This window comes from Hibiscus syriacus, unplaced genomic scaffold, assembly GCF_006381635.1.
Source record: "Hibiscus syriacus cultivar Baekdansim isolate YM2019G1 unplaced genomic scaffold, ASM638163v2 tig00111634_pilon, whole genome shotgun sequence".
Classification (NCBI taxonomy): Eukaryota; Viridiplantae; Streptophyta; class Magnoliopsida; order Malvales; family Malvaceae; genus Hibiscus; species Hibiscus syriacus.
In genome coordinates, this window is record NW_024063140.1 from 490,873 (window position 1) to 511,419 (window position 20,547).

The 20,547-nt window shown below is 35.7% G+C and overlaps 1 pseudogene; it reads right to left on the reverse strand.

The window, feature by feature from the left end:
- Positions 1-3,195: 3,195 nt before the first annotated feature.
- LOC120166309 lies at positions 3,196-12,164 on the reverse strand (annotated as a pseudogene).
- Between the last annotated feature and the right edge of the window lie 8,383 nt (positions 12,165-20,547).

A 20,547-nucleotide genomic window follows, 5' to 3' on the forward strand; every position in this document is an offset into this window, starting at 1 on the left:
AATAATAATAATAATAATAATAATAATAATAATATATATATTATTATTATTATTATTATTATTATTATTATTATTATTATTATTATTATTATTATTATTATTATTATTATTATTATTATTATTATTATTATTATTATTATTATTATTACTATTACTGTGGTCCTTACATAAATATAAGAGATGTTAAATTCTTTAAGCATTTGATACCATTCTTTTTTTATTTTTTATTTTTTTGCTTAGTATGGTATGAACTGAATTCTATTTCTTTTTTTCCCACATTTTTTAAGCTTAAAATTCATCCATTCTTGTAAGGATTGGATAAGATCAGCACAACCCAACTATAATATTTACCTAATTTTAGTTTCTAGTCAATACTATATTTAATTTAAATATTAATATATAAATTATTTTGACATATTTAAATTATCATTTTTAGGATAAAGTACACAAATAGTCCCCTGACTATAGATTATTGTTTTATTAAATCTTTCAACTATTAAAAGTTATAAAACGATCCTTCAACTATAGGATATTGCTTTGTTGAGTACCCCAACTATTAAAAGTTACAAAATGGTCACCAGACTATTATTATGTTATAAACTCGTCATTTTCCGTTAAAAAATTGGGGATTGTCTAAGTTGGACATTAACATGATGACTGAGATATGATAGTCATTTGGGATTTTGGGATCAGATTTTATATATATTACGGTCAGCAGGTTAACGTTCAGCTCAAATATCACCAATTTTTTAATAGAAAAGGACGAGTTTGGAACATAATGAATAGTTGAGTGACCATTTTGTAACTTTCAATAGTCAAGGGACTCAACAAAGCAACATTTTATAGTCAGAGGATCATTTTATAACTTTTAATAGTCGATGGACTTAATAAAATAATATCCTATAATCGAGGATCATTTTTCTACTTTACCATCAGTTTTATTATATGTTAGAGTGATTAAATTTAAGGGTAAAGTATATAAAAAATCCCCAAACTTTTAGGACGATTGCATTTTAGTCACCCAACTTTTGAAACTTGTAATACAATCATCGAACTTTTAGTTTGTTTTCATTTTTGTCTCTGTCGTTACCTTCCGTTAGCTTTTAATGACGTGGTAGTTAACCTTCTTTTTTACTGACGTGACAGTTAATCATTCTTCTTCTTCTTCTTATTCTCACACACTCTCTCAATGAAATCTAAGATCCAAGGCCTTGCCATTTCTTAGATTCTTTTTTCTCTCTCTATATTCCCAAGAAAATTCAGTTTCACTCTCTACTTTCTCAGAAAAAAAATTGATTAACAAATGAGCAACCAAGTGAAGCGAGCAACCACGATCAACCAGCAACTAAGACCCCTCTATGGGCCTCAAATCAGACCATAATAGGATAAGATAGAACGCCGCTTGAAATGAAAGATTGCCTATATTGACTCAAAGAGAATGCCCAAAAACGACATGGAAGAACTTTAGCAGCATAAACAGCCCACAAAAAACCAAGTTGAGGAAGACAACTACACAAGCACAAGCAAAGACCCACTTCGATTATTATAGTCGAAAGATAATCGAATCTGCTTAACAAACGAATGGTAAGGGAACTAGGATATTTAAAATGCTCAATAACACTAGCACCAAGCACCCAATAACCCCAAGCGGCAACCAAATTCATGAACCAGGCCGGTCCAATGAGTTTTAATGCCTTGGGTGAGATAATCCCTATATTTGTACCGTATAATAGACAAAACATAAATATTTTTTTTAAAACAAAAATGAAATAGAAATTATAGTCAAACAATATCAATACTAATACAAACCAAAACCTACAAGGCAAGAATTAATTTTTTTGGATCGGCGATCAGGTGTTTTGGGCTAATTTTTTGGGGCCAAATATATATATACACACTATAAGCACTAGAAAATTGATGCCCCCTCGAATATGCTGCCCTGGGCTAAGGCTCATATGGCACATGTATTGGGTCGGGCCTGCATGAACCCCAAGAAATCGTTCAACCTATAGTCCAACACACAAGATAGACTAATCTTTTAAATAAAAGAAACCTAGAAACCTAGAATCTCGCTGAACCTTGATTCACTTGAGTTGTGGCCTAGTGAGTGAAGGAACGAAACATGGTTTAGTATAGTCGAATCTACTGAGTCGACAGAGAAAAGGAGAGGGCTTTCGAGAGTTCTTCAAAGAGGTTGGAGAAAAGAGTACAGAAGCCTTTTCATTTGAAGAAGAAGGGGAGTTAAAGGGGTTAAGTGTCATGTTAGTAAAAACTAACTGGAGGTAACAGTAGGGACCAAAATGAAAATGAATTAAAAGTTCTATGATTGTATTGCAAGTTTCAAAAGTTGGATGATCAAAATACAAGCGCCCTAAAAGTTCAAGGACTATTTACATACTTTACCTTAAATTTAAGTACAATTATTCAAATTGTATTGTATTTGAAGTGTAGTTACACTTATACTATATAATTAATGCCGACCCACCTAATCATTCGAAATTTAGGTAGATGGCAATCTTCAATTAAGATCCGATTAGTTAATATATAAATGCATTAGTCCAAGAACATCAATATGTTTAGAGATTGTAAGTTGCTTACTTTCTAATAGGAATTTGATTAGAAAAGGTTAAGGAATATTATTCATACTAAAAGGGACATTAGATCAACATAAATCCAACCCAACTTAATAAAGGGTGGTTGGTTATTTTAAGAATAAATAGGCCTCTAATAATGGGATTTTCTCATTAATTTACATGAATGCATGGGAATTGCATGTCTTTTTTAGGGTAAAGTATGTTTTTAGGTAAAATATACTAGATGTTATTGTATTATGTTCAAATGATTTATTTAGTCGACAAACTTTTAAATATTATAAAATAATTATTAAACTTATCGAATTGTTATGTAATGATCCTTATATATTATAAAATAGTTATAAATTTTAATAAATTATTGCATTACAAAATGTGAATGGAGCTTGAATTTTGTGAAAGAAAAAAAGTAAATTTTGTTTCAGTTTATTTGATTATGAACTAAATCTAGAGTTTTTATCATCGAGCATCGAAATATCTTAGAAAAAGAAATCGAATTATATACTTCAAACTCTCTTTTCTCTTTCTAAAAACCTCGAAAGGACTACAAATTATAGTATTAAGTGGTTTTATCCTAATTAATATCTCTAAGAATACAAAAGTATTAATTATTATTGAAAATTCTTTGTCCGGGTGACAATAACATTCTTGGATCAAACCGATGTTTCCTCTGTTGAAAAATCTTCCATTTTGAGCCAAAATGATGAGCCCATTCATCCTTAGTACTGAAATGAGGAAGATATTGCTTAGCCATAATACCAGCTCTCTTACAAAACTTCATTATTTCCATATTTTGATCTTCAAAAGCTTCCCAATCATTGAATCCACTTGAATGCAAAAAACCCACCGCGTAGAAAATCTCTTCATCTAGTGTAACAGCTGACATCCTATCATCCCATCTGTAAGGACAAACACATAAATTTATGTTAGAGAAATAAATTTGAATTTATAAAATTTCAATGGCAAAGCTTGAACTTATAAAATTCTAAGGGGTGAAAACATATTTTCAATAGAAAATATACAGAAAAAATCTAAAATATATGATAATTTTAAATTTTTAGGGGGCGACCGCCCCCGTCGAGGTTCATCCTGGCCATTAATTAATAGTATTCAAAATGTTACATTATATATATATATATATATATATATATATATATATATATATATATATATATATGGGTTAGATCCACTTACATTGTAGTTTTATATAGATTTATGATCATTAGATTAGTAAAAATAGATGACTGAGATTGACTCATTATTTTTTCCCCCACTTAATATCTTCACATTTTCTAATGTTAATCTTAGTCATATATTTTTAATCATCAAATGGTATTAAATATGTGTAAAACTAAAAAAATTTACATTATGTAACATGATCCCATCTCAATATATAAATATGATTAATTATAATAGAAGGTTAAATGTCGGTTCAAATTTGAGGTAGAACATATTTAAAACATATAAATAGAAAAAGGAAACAGCACTTGTGTCTGTTCATGGGATAAACAAGGACAGGCCCTGTAGTAATGTTGCGTTCAAGGACAATGCCTCTGAAAACGCCGTCGTTGAAATCTGAAATCTAGGATTTGGGTATAAAAAGATTCAACCATGGGTGTGGAACTTCCCATAATCCTTGTGATTCAAGCTTCAGTTTCCCAGCTCGAACTCGGTTCAAGAATTCTCCATAACCAACATCTTTCTGAAACATGAATCCACTCATGTAATTCAAGCCTTTCAAAATCTGTTTCATCTCCTGCAATAAGAAAAAAAAAACACATACTCGCAGATCAATATCATGTAACATGTCCTCAAATTTGATCATGAATTTTGTGTTTTTTTACCTTGTCGACTGTGTTTTTCGTTTGGTCATCGTAATTCTTGACAACCTCGAGACAATACATGATCCGATGCTTGGTTATCGACGAGATTATTTTGGTGTGATCCGAGTGTGGGAAAAACGAAGATCGCCAGTTATCCGGAGAGCCTTGATCTATAAGTAATGAACCTTCTAAATAATCCAATGCATGTTTATCCTCTCGTCCATTTCTCGAGATTAAAAGTTCTTGATCTCTGGTAAATGCGGAGAAATCACTGTATAGTACTCGTACCCACTTAACCTGTGAACACAAAAAATGAAGAGATTAAATAATAAATCATATACGATTAGGAATGATCATGGGTCGGGTTCGGATGATAATCGTATTATAAACAATATATACCCGTAACGGTGCCGGTTGGAGTGGAATTCGTGCTCTTGTTATGATTCCAAACTGACCTAAATCACCAAGAACAGCATAAAAGAGCTCTGAATTCATCTTTGGCGAGCAAGTCATAAAATCAGTTTTTCCTGAATTTAAGATAAATATAAACGTAGCTCGTAAGTCTAACTGCATGCATGCAAAACATACGGCTTTTCATGAAATATTTGTGTACCTTATGTTACTATTAATATTATAAGCAGAAGGTTCGAACTATGGAAAACCCTTGCGAAAACAGTGCCCCTCCCTTACGGGAGTACTGCAATCCACCGCCGCCTGTTTGTTCCCCCGGCTCCTCCTCCGATCGACGGTAACCTCGCTAGAAATCAACATGGGATTGAAGTGCTATCATCTCCACCTTTGGAGAGACTGGGTTCCCCTTTCCCCGACGAGGATCATCGTGTTACTAAAAAAGTTCGTAATAACGAGATGAATGTTGATCGAATGGAGGAAGATCAGAGTGGTATGGAGACGCAATCGGTTGTTAATAGCATTGGAGAGGGAACTCGACAACAGGAGAGCGATCTTACGCCAGTGCTGTCACGAGTCAATTGAAGCAGACGACGGACGTGGTTTCGCTTCATGCTATGGATGAGGTAGTGGTTCTGGATGGTGAATGTATCGTGGATATAAATGGTCAGTATCCTGTGATTCAATTCGTTGATCAAGTTCATGACAGAATTGACTATAGCATGAGGCGCTCGGTGATAGTACGACTCCTGGGACGTGCCATTGGTTTTAAGACGTTGTTGAATTGGATTGGTTTATTATGGCAGCTCCAAGGATAGTACCAAGTCATCGATTTAGAGAATGATTATTTCCTGGTGAAGTTTGAAAGTGAACAGGATTATATTCATGTCTTGATGGAAGGGCCGTGGACGATTTTCGGATGTTATCTAACGGTTCAACCATGGAGTCGTACATTCACCACATCAGAAAACATCCATCGCAAGTAATATACTGGGTTAGATTACTGGGGCTTCCTTACAGATATTATTCAAAGGCGATTTTTTGTCGTATTGCTATGGTTATTGGTCAGGTGGTGAAGATCGACTATAGTACAAATTCGGGAGAGAGAGGTCGTTTTGCTCGTTTGGCGGTGTTGGTGAATCTTAATAAACCATTAATTCCATGCCTAAAGATTGACAGGTTCTGGGAAAAGATTGAGTATGAAGGACTACAACAAATATGTTTCCAATGTGGAGTATATAGGCATTCGAAAGATGTTTGTGGCTCTATTGAAGCGAATACTAGTAAGGGAGGAGCGGCCAGTGGTTCAAGTTTTGACTTGGATAAAGGATTAGGTTGTGAGGAGTTGGGTTTTGGACCATGGATGATCGCTGAAACGCGTAGAAGGCGTACGAAGAAAAATCTTGATTCAAATATGAAAACAAGTGGTGATGATACGAGGGGCTCTCGATTTGCAATTCTAGGTGAGGGAAATGATGGAATTGATGAAGATTCCACGGTAATTCCGGAGGTCGCAGTGGATGTAACCAACATGGAGGAAGGTCTGGCAAACACCTCTCGGATAGACTCACGAGTAAAAGGAAAAGGTACTCATTCGACGAAAAAACTAAGGAAATTCGGACATTAGAGCAGGTGGATAAGGAAAGGTCAAGCAATGGGTCAATGGAGTCTGGTGCTACTAGGCTGGGTTATCCAGGTCGATCTAGAAAAACAGAAGCAATTCAAACGTTACAACAGATTAATGTGATAGCCATGAAGGACGGGGTTATTCCTCAAGTGACGGAACATCGCAATGATAGAGTTGTGGGTAATCATTCGGTGGTCACCATTTTGGAGGATAGTCGGCTTCATGTCGCAAGCAAAAACATTCGGAATAAAGGAAATAAACGTGAGGTTGGGGATAGTTCTAAAGGACTGAAAGTGAAGAAGAAAAATAAAGATTTTAAACTCTCATCGACAGGTTTTACAGATTAGTTGTGGAATGCAAAATTCAACACACATCTTGATAGCAGTATAATGTATGGTGAGGGTTCATTTTCCGTGCGTGAGAATAAAAGAGAGGAAGGAAATCGGCCTGTAGTGGAAGCGTTGGAAGCAGTTACAGAGGAGGTTATAATACCGGATAGAGAGAATGCTAACCCGAATCTACCCCAGTAAGGGTGTGCTCTTGAATTTTATTTATTTTATGGTTAATATTCTCTTTTGGAATTGTCAGGGCGCTGGTTGCCCATCTTTCAGACGTTATCTTCGGGAATATTGTCGGGAACATCGACCCAGAATTATTGTGTTACTTGAAACTCAGATTAGTGGTAATGTTTCCGAGAAGGCTATTCGGACTTTCGGTTTTCAGAATTCTTTTAGAGTTGAAGCTCTTGGTTTTACTGGTGGTATTTGGCTCCTTTGGAAAGTTGAGTTAAATGTTGAAATATTAACTATTTCGCCTCAGTTTATTCACAATAGATGTTGGTCTGATGCTGTTAATAGATGGTTATATTTTACTGTAGTTTACGCTAGTCCTTAAGTGGAGAAACGCAAGTTAGTATGGAAGCATCTTATTAATCTCGATCCAGGCGGGAATGAAGCTTGGGTTTTGGGTGGTGATTTTAACTCCATCATTCGCCTCGATGAAAGGGATGGAGGATCATGCCGTGGATCAAGAGTTAGAAACTTATTTGCAGCTTTTGTGTTTGAGCTGGGGTTATTTGAAGTAGACTATCGAGGGCCGAAGTTTATGTGGAGAAGAGGCAATCTTTGTAAACGTTTGGATCGCTGCCTTATGAATAGTTGTTGGGCGAATGTTTTCTCAGGTACTATGGTGTTGCATCTTGATAGGGTGGGTTCGGATCATTGTCCTCTACTCCTTAAAGCACAAAACACAACGAGAGTTCAGGGTAATCAACCTTTCCGTTTTATTGCTGCATGGCAAGACCATCCTCAGTTTAAGAGTTTTCTGTCGGAGGTTTGGAATAATGAATTGGATATTTTAAACAACATTAATTCTTTTCAAATCAAAGCTACTGATTGGAACTTGAAGGTTTTTGGCCACATAGGGAGGAAAAAAATAGAGTTGTTGGCCCGTTTACGAGGTATTGAAAGAGCGCTTATTTCTCGTTATTCTCGAAGATTGGTTGATCTACAACATATGCTGAAAAATGAACTTGAAAATATACTGCAACAAGAGGAGAGTTTGTGGCTTCAAAAATCAAGAAACCAATGGATCCTCCATGGGGATAAAAATACAAAATATTTTCATGCATGTACGATGCTTAGGCGTCGTCATAATTACGTAGGAGCTCTCAAGGCAACGAATGGAGGTTGGATTTCTGATCAATAAGTTCTTTGTTCGATGGCTATAAATTATTATAGGGACTTATTCACCAGCAACATGGTTGATGGAAATGTGTTTTCGATTAAGGGTTGTTTTCCTGCAACTCCTGAGTCGGATTTGTGTGGGCTTATGAGACCGTTATTTATGGAAGAAATTCGGGATGTGTTATTTAGCATGAGTCCGCTAAAGGCACCTGGAGTGGATGGACTTCATGCTTTTTTCTATCAGAAAAATTGGTCTACAGTACAATATGGTGTGTGTCGGATGATTCAGAACATATTTGCAGGAGGTGATTTTGATAATCAACTCAATCGAACTCTCTTGGTGCTTATCCCAAAAATTAAATCTCCGAAGTCGTTTAGTCACTTTCGACCTATTAGTTTTTGCTCAGTCCTTTATAAGCTAATCACAAAGATTATTGTGAATCGGCTAAAACCTTTGCTGAGTCATTGGATCTTTAAAACTCAAACAAGTTTTGTTCCTGACAGATTGATAACGAATAATATTATTATTGCGCAGGAGGTAGTCCACTCCATGAGATTGAAGAAAGGTAAGATTGGTTATATGGCTATCAAAATTGATCTTGGGAAAACATATGATCGTCTTGAATGGCCTTTCATTGATGATACGTTAAAAGAGCTTCGTATCCCGGACAAGCTTAGGATACTTATCATGCGTTGTGTATCTTCAGTCTCGACCTAGGTACTTTGGAACAGTGCTATGTCTGCATCTTTTAATCCATCACGTGGGCTTCGTCAAGGTGATCCTTTATCACCTTACTTGTTTGTAATGTGCATGGAACGGTTGGGGCATGCAATAACTGGAGCGGTAAACAATGGTAGGTGGAAACCTATTCGCTTGTGCCGTAACGGACTTGTTCTCTCCCATCTTTTCTTCGCTAATGAATTGGTACTCCTTGCTGAGGCTTCTATCGAGCAATGTGATGTTATACGGGGTATTTTGGAGCTATTTTGCAAATCCTCGGGTCAAAAAATAAATATGCAGAAAACTACTATTTATTACTCAAAGAATGTGGATTTGGATTTGAAGAATTCCATTAGTGCTTCTTTTGGCTTTCAAGAAGTTCAAAATTTAGGTAAGTATCTGGGAGTCCCTCTGTTACATTCTCAGATTACGAAAGCTTCGTATAGTTATATTGTTTCAAGAGTTCGTGATAAGCTCACGGGGTGGAAGGAAAAATCATTGTCCTTGGCTGGGAGAATTACTTTGGCAAAAACAGTACTTTCGGTAATTCCTTCTTATTCAATGCAATCAACGATGCTTCCCAAAGGGATATGTGAAGAGATTGAACGGTTAATTCGGGGATTTATTTGGGGTCGTACCGAGAATAGAGGTGGAGTACCTCTTGTGCATTGGGAAAACATTTGTAAACCAACTGTTAACAGCGGCCTGGGTCTGCGGAAATTAAGTGTTCAGAATGAAGCTTTTCTCATGAAACTAGTTTACAAACTAGTGGTTAATTCCGATCAGCTGTGGGCTAGAGTGCTACGCTCTAAATATAAATGGGTGGAATTGATCCCCGAATCCATTAATCGCACGAGGAGCTCGCATGTTTGGAAGGGTATTTCTCAAGTATGGAATGAGGTACGACAAAGCTTTGTTTGGAATATTGGTAATGGTTGTAATGTAGATTTTTGGAGGGGGTATTGGCTTTGTGATTTGGGACCTTTGGCGAGCTTTGTTGTTAATATAGCAGAGCGAGATAACCTTCCAAGGAAGTCGGTGTCTTCTATGGTGGATCATAATGGTCAATGGCGTTGGGAATTCATCATTGATAAACTGCTGAACACCATCGTTCAACGCCTGGCAGCAACAATGCCCCACGACAAAGCTGTCGAATGGATGCTCTGGGTTGGAAATGAAGCGTTGATCGGAATTTCTCTGTTAAATCATCTTATGAGTTGAGGCATGGAATTTCAAATGACGTTACGCATAAAGTGTGGGAGGTGATTTCAAAGTATCGTGGACTGCAGCAGATTAAAATTTTTTTATGGTTGCTAGCGAATGATCGGCTTCTTACTAATACAGAGCGAGTACGATGACATATGGCCACAACTAGCAATTGTGGAATTTGTGGACAGACGGGCGAATCATCAGACCATCTTTTTCGCCAATGTTACATGGCTATGGCTATTTGGTCAACATTAGTTAAAACTGAAAAGTTAGAGGAATTTTGTACAAGGGATATCAGAAGTTGGATGCAAATCAATATCGCTTCCCCGGGGTTTTATGCACGTGAGGAGAATGATTGGGACTTACGGTTTAGTTCAATCCTTTGGTTAATCTGGAAGAATCGGAATAGCAGAATTTTTGATCCGGATTATTTTGAGCATGAGTCTGTATTGGAGATGAGCAGGCGCCTCACTCTCGAAGCGAACCGTGCAATGGAATCATCTTTATCAACGATTCAACTTTCTCACCGTTCATGTACTATGCCTGATGTTTGGCAACCGCCTCCTCACAATTGGTGTAAGATTAATACTGATGGGTCCCGTGACATAGGAAGCGGATTTGCATCATTGGAGGTGTTCTTCGATCTTCGAATGGTGGTTGGATGTTTGGTTTCTCAAAAGTGATCGAAATTTGTTCTATAGTTGAAGAGTAGTTATGGGGTATCCATGAAGGTCTTTCTCATGCTTGGAATCTAGGAGAGCGGCTAATCACGGTGGAAACGGATAGTTTGGAGGTTGTTCGAATGTTAAAGAAGAACACAAAGAGAGGATCGATTTTCACTCCTATTGACTGCGTGAATGAGTTGATTAACAGGAATTGGAATGTTGATTTAAAGCACATAAGCAGGAATGCAAACAAGGTGGCGGATAGACTAGCGAAGATTGTCGGGACTAGAGGAGAAGTTCATATTGTTTTTTCCACCCCACCATAGGAAGTCATTGATATTGTCCAACGGGAAGCTGAAGATTACACGTTGTCAGTAGAAGCTTAATCCTCTGTTTTTTTAATCTTTTTGTTCACCAAAAAAAATATTATAAACAGACTGGAAAACATGCATAATTATCGATTATCGCCGTTTGAACTTTTGTCCAATGGCTTCCTAACTGTGTGGACCCTATAGTTAGAAAACTTTTAACAGGTTGGCATGGAATGGAACGCCATTTGAAAATTAAATGCACAAGTGATCAACCACTAGACACCAGCAAGCTAATTTGTCTGTTCAGGGTTTTCTTCAACAGAGAGAACCATGCAATGTTTTGGATGAAAAATAAAAATAAAAAATTAAATAAGATTTGGGTTTCGAAGAATAATATGTACATATTATAACATCCATTTCAAGAACATTACTGATCTGAGGACCATAACGACAGGTTTGTCCACTAATCCCGGCATTTGAGAGCGTTCCACCGACGGTTAAGTACAAATAATCGGTCCAAGAAACGGGTGCAAGTCCATGTTCCAATGTTTTATTCAACACATCGATCCAAAGCTGTTCGCCGCCGACGTCAGTGTAAAGCCCGTCGGTAGTGGTCAAGACTCGGATTCCGGTTCCGTTCCGATGTTTGTTCATCGATTTCATGTCGATCACGACGCCGTTATTCGCCATTGCCTGACCCCTGAGCGAATGACCATGCCCTTTTGCTGCTATGCCGAAAGGAACTGAACTGTAGTAGCTGAGTTTTATGAGCGCAGCAATGTCTTGTGGATTTGAAGGGTGCAGAACCGCCAGGGGAACTGCTTTTACAATGTGGCCGAAATCTCGAGAGGCTGCTCCTACGGTGGAAGGATCGACGGAGAGTTTGTCTCCGATGTCGAGGGCTTTGATGTCCTTGTGATGGACATCAAACTGCTTTGATGATATTGATCATGGACATCAAACAGGTTATAATGAATATAGCTGTGAAATATGCTGGAATTTGAAAACTCATTACCATTTTTGTTTTCCTTTTTAGTGAATCAAAGATTGTGAAATTTAACGAAGAAGAAGTGTAAGCAAAAGGGTTGAAGAATGAAGGAAAGTGAAGCTAGTTCTTAGCTCCTTTTCTGGTTTGAGTTGTTTATATACACATACATATATAATATGTATGGATATACATACATACATATAATATAGCATGTGAACGACGAGGGCTGGTGAAAAGGAAAATTAGGTCGTATTAGGAATGGTTGTTGTTTTAACAATATTTATTAAACTAGTTTTTAAATTTCTAATCTCAAATTAACTAAAATTGACATTATATCAGTTGCATAAATTTAAATTATTACAATAATAATTTTATATTTCAAATCAATTATTATTTTTTTATTAATCAAATCAATTAAATCTTTCTACAACGTCATCATTTATAGGTAGATTATCACGTCGACACGGTAAATCATTATGTCAACACTGTTAATTTTTATGTCACCATCATCACGATCAATGTCGATCGAATGACAAAAGTCTCTCTACAATATCATCATTTATAGGTAGTTTATTACGTTAACACAATAAACCATTATGTCAGAACTATTAATTTTTATGTCAATATCACAACGATCATCGTCAATCAAATGATATAATTGATGTAATTAAATGAATTCGAGGATAAATTGATGCAATTAAAAGTGAAAATTATGTTTATTACATGGAGATATGATCCCTTGAATTAAAAATTAATTAACATATTATTTTGAATAAATTCAAATAAATTAATTATTCAAAACATATCGAGTTAATTGATGTTCTTTTGAACTTGCAAAAGTCTTGGAGAAACAGATTAATTAAGTGAATATGGAAAGGCGACCCACATGCATGATAACAATAAAATATAACTAGAGAACAAAATATCATGCCATGCACAAGGAAGAATATACAAGGGAAAATCAAACACAATCCTATAATAATAATAATAATTTCATTAAGATGGTTAGATTTTTCTCTACATAATATATATTATTTATTGTCGTAATAAAAGGTTAGTTGAATTTGAATTATCAAATAAAGTGTAGGTCAAATATGTATAGATACTTAAGTAAACTTCCTCTGAATATTGTATGGTATTTTGGAAGATTAAAATTTTGATATTCAAGAATTTCCTGCAATATGCATGAGTATGAACAAAATAAAATAAATACCATGTTAAACAACAGAAATGTAAAAAAAAAAATTATAAGAAGATAAAATAAAGTGATTATTAATAGTGACATTCGATTAGAGTGGTTGTTCAAAAATTTAAGATAGAATAAAATTTATCCTTATTTTTTTGTTTATTTACTCAAAGATTTTTAAAATATAAGTGTTACATTTTTAAAACAAGTTGGTGGAAAATTCAATACATATAAATGATTAAGCAACAATGTGAAAAACATTGCGAAAGAAAGTAATAGAAGAGATATATGATATTGTTATTTTTAGATGTGTCGTGAAAAATGACCACCACAATGAATTTTCACAAAATGTCATATTACATGCTTTACGATAAACACTGCATATAGATATAGAAAGAAAGTGTGTTTTTAGGTGTCTAAGTGATATAGAAATGATACACTTACCTGTCTCCTCTAAGGGTGAGCGTTCGATCGAGTTGAGTCGAGTTGAGTTGAGTTAAAAAAATCCGTGTTATTCGAGTTGAGGAGTCTTATATTTTTTTGACTCGAAGTTGACTTGAAATATTTTTAAGTTTATAAAATTTGAGTCGAGACAGTTGAGTCGAGACGAGTTGAGTCGAATTTTTGAGTTTCTGTTTAAATTTAATTATATATATTTATAATATTATGATATTATTTGATTCAAAATTAAATGATTTTTTTAAACCATATACAATAATATATATATATATATATATATATTTTTCTTCAAGTGGTCTACAAAATACAAAATTGGATCCAAGTCTTGTCACACTCCTCTCCGAAAGTAAAGATGAAAAATATTTTAAGTAGTTTTGAGATCTATTATGTTCATTAATTTTGAATATTTTTTCTCTACTTTTCATTCTTTGACCCATCAATTATAATTAGAGAAAATAACCTCAGTGACCAAAAATGTCTTATAATATACGATTTTAACCAACTTGTTTTGGATTTGCCAAAATGACCAACTAAATCGCAATGCGATCGATAATTCGCAACGCGATCTCCAGTATCGCAAATCAGTTTCCAGATTCGCAATGCGATTCTGACTATCGCATTGCGATTTTCCTAATTCGCAATGCGAATACGTAAATCGCAACGCGAATTTGGAAAATCGCAATGCGATTACGTAAATCGCAACGCGAATTTGGAAAATCGCAATGCGATTACGTAAATCGCAATGCGAATCTGTAAATCGCAACGAGATTCTGACTATCGCAATACTGAATTTCAAATTCGCAACTCGATTTCTGAATTCGCAACAGGTTTTAGTTTCGCAACACAAATGTTTTGGGTATATAACTACGCAGCAGTAGCAACTCATAACCTAAATCCCTAAATCGCAACTCATTCCATCTCCATCTATCACACTCTCCGGCGACATCCGTTCCTATATCCAACGACATCCTTCCCCATCCGGCAACAGGTTTTAGTTTCGCAACTCGTTTGTTTAGTAAATTAATTTACAATAATGAAATCATCTAATGTTGATCATGTTTGGATAGATTTGTGTTTTGGAGGGTCATGGGAGAATGTTCATGGTGTTTTAAAATATATGCCTTTACCCATGAATCTTCAACTAAAACTGTCATTAAAAAAGTTAACTTATGAAACTCTAATGTTATGTGTTGCAAATAAATTGAATTTAGAGCCCCTAAGTGGATTTAGGCTATCTTATCAGAGAAATGGTAAAGTTTATTTGTTAACCAACAATGAAGATGTTGAACGATTCATTACTTACATTAATGTTTCAAGTGATGATGTTACATTGTATGTTGTTGAACCTATCAACTAAGTTTTTCAACCCCAGTTTATGGTGCTCAAAATTTAATGGTTTCACCACAATTTCATCACCAAGTAAATATTGTTTCACCACATTTCCAATACCAAACACAATCTCAAAACCCACAACCTTTCCCTAATCCAAATCCCAATCAACTTTCAGCACCAAATTCCGGTTTTCGTATTGACCAGTTAGACGATGATGAGCCAACAGAAAAAATTGTGAGTACTAGTCAGTATTCGAAATTTGATCTTGGTCAATACCCGAACTTTGATCTTGGTCAATACTCGGATTTTGATGATTTTTCAGAAGAAGAAACAGACCCTGCGTGTAATGATTTTGATATTGGTCAATACCCGAATTTTGATGATGAAACAGGCGTTACCGAGGAAGTTGTTGTTGATGATAATGAGGAGGAAGTTATGACTGTAAATGAACATGTTGAACATCCATTCTGTAATTCATATAACACTGAAGAAGAAAAAGAAGAAGAAGAAATCCCCAAAGAAAAGTCCCCGAAGAAAATGCCACGGGAGTATAACTGGAATATGCCATAATTACTTCAGATACCGGAAGAAGAGTTGGTAAAGATAGCAGTTGATTGTTACGCAAAAATTATTCGTATCAAGAAAGATGATTGTTTTGATACAAAGGAAGACTTGAAGATAGCTTTGTATACGAAATGTGTGGAAGATGGCTATTAACTAAAAGTTAACAAATCAAGCAAAGATCGTTTCGAAACAAGGTGTATGATTGACAAAAATGTACGTGGCGTATGATTGCAAAGAGGATAAAAGATTGCGAAATGTTTCAAGTTAGGACTTTTATTGATAAACATACATGTTCAAGAACCCAAGTTTTTCCTCACCATAGACAGGCAAACAAAAAGGTGTTGGGTGGTTTTCTGGATGAGTTAATGTTTTTGAATGGCATGGTATATCGGGGACATCAAATTATGACTGACATGAATGCTCGGTTCAAGATTAGTATCTCATATTCTCAAGCTTGGAGAGCCAAATGTTATGCCTTGGAATTGTTGAGGGGGTCGCCAGAAGCATCGTTTGCCCAACTGCCGACTTATTGTCACAATTTAAAGCTGAAAAATCCTGGGTCGGTAACTCATATCAAAACAGATAGAGATGGACGCTTTGAGTTGCTGTTTATCGCCATTGGTGCTGCGGTTAGTAAATCAATATAATTTTGTTGACTCATTTTTGTTAGTTACATGCATTTCAAATTTAAATGATTATATTTCTTGTGTATATGATTTTGTAGATTCGTTCGTTTATTAATTGCATGCGCCCAGTTATTATAGTTGACGGAGCACATTTAAAAGGTCGATACCTTGGAGTAAACTTATTAGCAGTAGCCATGGATGCTAACAATGGGATACTGCCAATAGCTTACGGGGTTGGCAAATCAGAAACCTCTGATTCATGGACATGGTTTATGGGGCATCTTAGGGATTGCATAGGTCCTATTAGCAATCTGACAATCATATCCGATAGGGCAAACTCAATTGACAACGCTGTTAGAAGGTGTTTCGTATATGCTTTTCATGGACTTTGTGGTGTTCATTTGTATAGAAATCTAAAATCAAGGTCTGCTGGTATAAAAAATCACAAATGGACATACTGGAAGGCTGTAAAAGCTTATCGGGAAGTGGATTTTAATAAGCATATAAACTGTTTAAGACGTGTTTTGCCTCAGTGTGCTCAAACACTAGAAGATGTCTGGTTTGAAAGATGGTCAAGAGTACATCAACTTGGAGCAAGATATGGTTTCATGACGTCTAATAGTGCAGAATCAATCAACGCTCTAAGTCGTCATTCCCAGAAATTACCCATTACTATGTTAATGGAGTTTTTTCGAGCCTCTATTCAACAGTGGTACTACAAGAAAAGAAACCATGCAGGTATTATTTCTTTAAATTTGTAACTTATCATATATTTTACTAAGTATTATTTATTTAAATTTACAGGAACATTGGAACATCGTGTTACACCATGGACAGAAAAAAAAGATAACGAAACGTGTTGTGAAGTCAACGTCATGGAGAATTGAACCATGTTCAAACACTTTGTTTGAAGTACTGGATAATAACTTAAATGGGCTTGTCGATCTAAATGCAAAGATGTGTAGTTGTATGAAATGGCAAACATCTGGTTATCCATGTGGCCATTTTATAAAAGTTTCTCTTCATCTAAACCAAGATGATTCAAGCGCATACGCTATGTATTGCTACACTAAAGAAGTATATTGACAGACTTATGGCGAGATTGTCTACCCTATTCCACATCCTTCTGAGTGGGACATACCAGATGACTTACAAACAGTTTTGCCACCAGCCATGGACAGAAGGCTACCTAGCCGACCAAAAAGTCACGATCGTATACCGTCTAAGGGTGAAGAGAAGAAGAGATCGACATGTAGTCGGTGCAAGGAAAGTGGTCATACAAGGTTGACATGTGGATCACCAGTGCCATCACAATCATCTTTTCCTCTACCAAAATATAGATCCTCATCAAAATCCCAATCACAACCGGCTTCACCTTTTGAGACTGTTAGCTTAGGTGATTTTTAAATGCAAACGTTGTATTCTGTGTATATTATGTGTGAACTTTTAACATTTTCAGTTAGGCATGTATTAGTAACTTGAGTTTGAACATTTCTATGATATGTTCAGTTGTTATCACTTATTAGACATTCATTTGACTATCGCAATGCGAATATGACTATCGCAACACGGAAATGACTATCGCAACGCGGAATTGACTATCGCAATACAGAAATGACTATCGCAACGAGAGAATCGCAATGCGGAAACTAATTTCGCATTGCGATTTTCATTTTCGCATTGCGATTCACTCGTTGCGATTTTCATTTCGTATTGCGATTATCTCGTTGCGATAGTCATTTCCGCGTTGCGATAGTCTGTTTTGCATTCAACATAATGCAGATTGAAATCAACAAATCAACAATTACATTTCAATCAATTAAACAAGCACAAATATTATGCACACATCAATTAAACAAATCAACATTTACAAATCATCTTTTACAAATCAATTAAACAATCAAAAAATAATAATGAAATCAACTTTTGCACCCATACATCCATTTCACGCAACTCACTTCAGGATTAACCTGCAGAAACCAAACATTGAATCAACAACACTTTCTACACATCTAAAACCTACAAACAGCAAATTATTGAATTCTAGCTACTTAACCAAACATTTTCAAACCAAAAAGAGTATATATGTTTAACAAAACTTGCATTTGACTTACAAATTGTTTATGGACACTTTCATAACGCGGATGCAGGTAGGCAGCGTCTCGCATATATCGCTCTAGCCATAAAATGCCAAAACCACAAGCCTACTGCACCTCTATCTCTATCGGTGGGAGGTAGAAAATGTGTACTTCCTTTCGTCAAACGCTCCAAGCACATGCATACGAGAGGACCACAATCCCCTCTGGCTTCCTTCGTTTGTTGTGGCGCGGTCTCGTCTCTGATAACTGTAACATTGAACTTCTTTGGTTTCTTATTTCCAGACTTAGTCCAATAATTAATTGCATCCAAGAATTTAGCCAAATGAGAGCTCCATCCCTTAAGAATATCTCTCAAATCAGACAATGATATGTAATTTATCATGCTGTCATATACTATTGTCTTTAGGGATGGGAGCTGAAGCTCGACGAGAAGCCAATGAGTATGATCCAAAATAGGGATAAACACCTGCATCGAAATGTAATAATTCAAATTGCGCACTTATTTATGAACACCTTTAAAATATTTAAACAAATATACTAACCTTATTGACCTCCCACCATACAAGATAAAGTTTAGCTTGTCCATTAACCAACATATATGATTCCTGTCGTTGATTCTTCGAGTGAACTACGTGAAAAGACGTCGGCATAATTGTATATCGCGTTTTTTTTATATTTTTCTTCAATTTCCTTACAATTAGAAGACGTGTCACCCATGCATCAATATGCTGTTTTACAAAAAAAGACATATATTAGTGAATTACATAAATTTTTAAAAAAATTAATCAAACTGAAATATAAGAAGAAATATAAGACTTACCCCCCATCGAAATAGCCGTTGTCTTCAACCCCTAATAATACACCCCACCAAGACCGTTCAATCAACAAATGCATATCATCGTTGAGTTTGTATATGTCAACGTAACACCCTTGGCTCCGCTCATGTAGATAAAAATCAACTGCGGTCTTAGCCCAAAGTGTATTATCCAGAATTGTTTCCGGTAGTTGTTTCCTCTCCACTTCATCTGCCGGAATGGTATTGGCCGGTAACTTATATGAAAGCCAACAGTCATCCATCATGTCCAGCACGTGATGGGGCTTCTCAATAATTCGATATATTACGCCGTGTGAATCGGGCTCTAGAATGTTGGGAGGGACCTCTTCAACGATGACAGTGGCCTCTTGAACGGTGGGAGGGGACTCTTGAGGGATGATAGGGGCCTCTTGAACGATAGGGGAGGCCTCTTGAACGATGACAGATGAGTCGGGCTTTTTCTTACGGATTCTTTGCACTATTGGGGTGAACGGAGACGTAATGGCACGTGCACGCCATCTGATGCGTGAACTCCGTCTTGCAATAAAAAACCCAATGTAAAGCATCCACCTTAGCGGGCCGCTAAAAATAAATTAATACATAAATCAGTAAATAAATAGACATGATATTAAACAGTGAAAACAAAGACAAATATATTTCTAACTTGCACGATATTCACCCAAATCATTATTATATCATTGTTCACAAAATGCATCAGATAACATTCCAGAAGTAAGCACTTATATAAACATTTAAAAGGACAACATATAGGTTTAGTGCAGGTTCAATGACAACATAAAGAGTAGTAGTTTATTCTTGAAACTTAAATTTTCAACACTGTGAAGTTAGTATTTGTCTTTTGGTTGAAGTAATGCAATTCATTCAAGTTTCAATTTGCAGAAGAAGAATAGAATCTGAAACTTAAAATCGCAATGCGAAAATGACTATCGCAATGAGAGAATCGCAATGCGAAATGAAAATCGCAACAACAAAATCGCAACGCAAAAATGACTATCGCAACGAGAGAATCGCAATACGATTTTCATTTCGCATTGCGATTCTTTCATTGCGATAGTCAAATTCGCATTGCGATAGTCATTTTTGCATTGCGATAGTCATTTTCGCATTGCGATTCTCTCGTTGCGATAGTCATTTTCGCGTTGCGATAGTCATTTTCGCATTTCGATAGTAAACTATTCTTCTTCTGCAAATTGAAACTTGAATGGATTGCATTACTTCAACCAAAAGACAACAAAAAATAAATACTAACTTCACATGGTTAAAGAATAAACAGTTAAACAGTATTGGCAGCAACCGAATGAATTTACTAAGCAATCTAAGTGAAATTACGAGTAAATTTATCATCAAGTTAAATATGAAAAATATTAAACTTACCTCGTTGCATAGAGTATGAACCTCGTTCTGCAACAATGCTACAA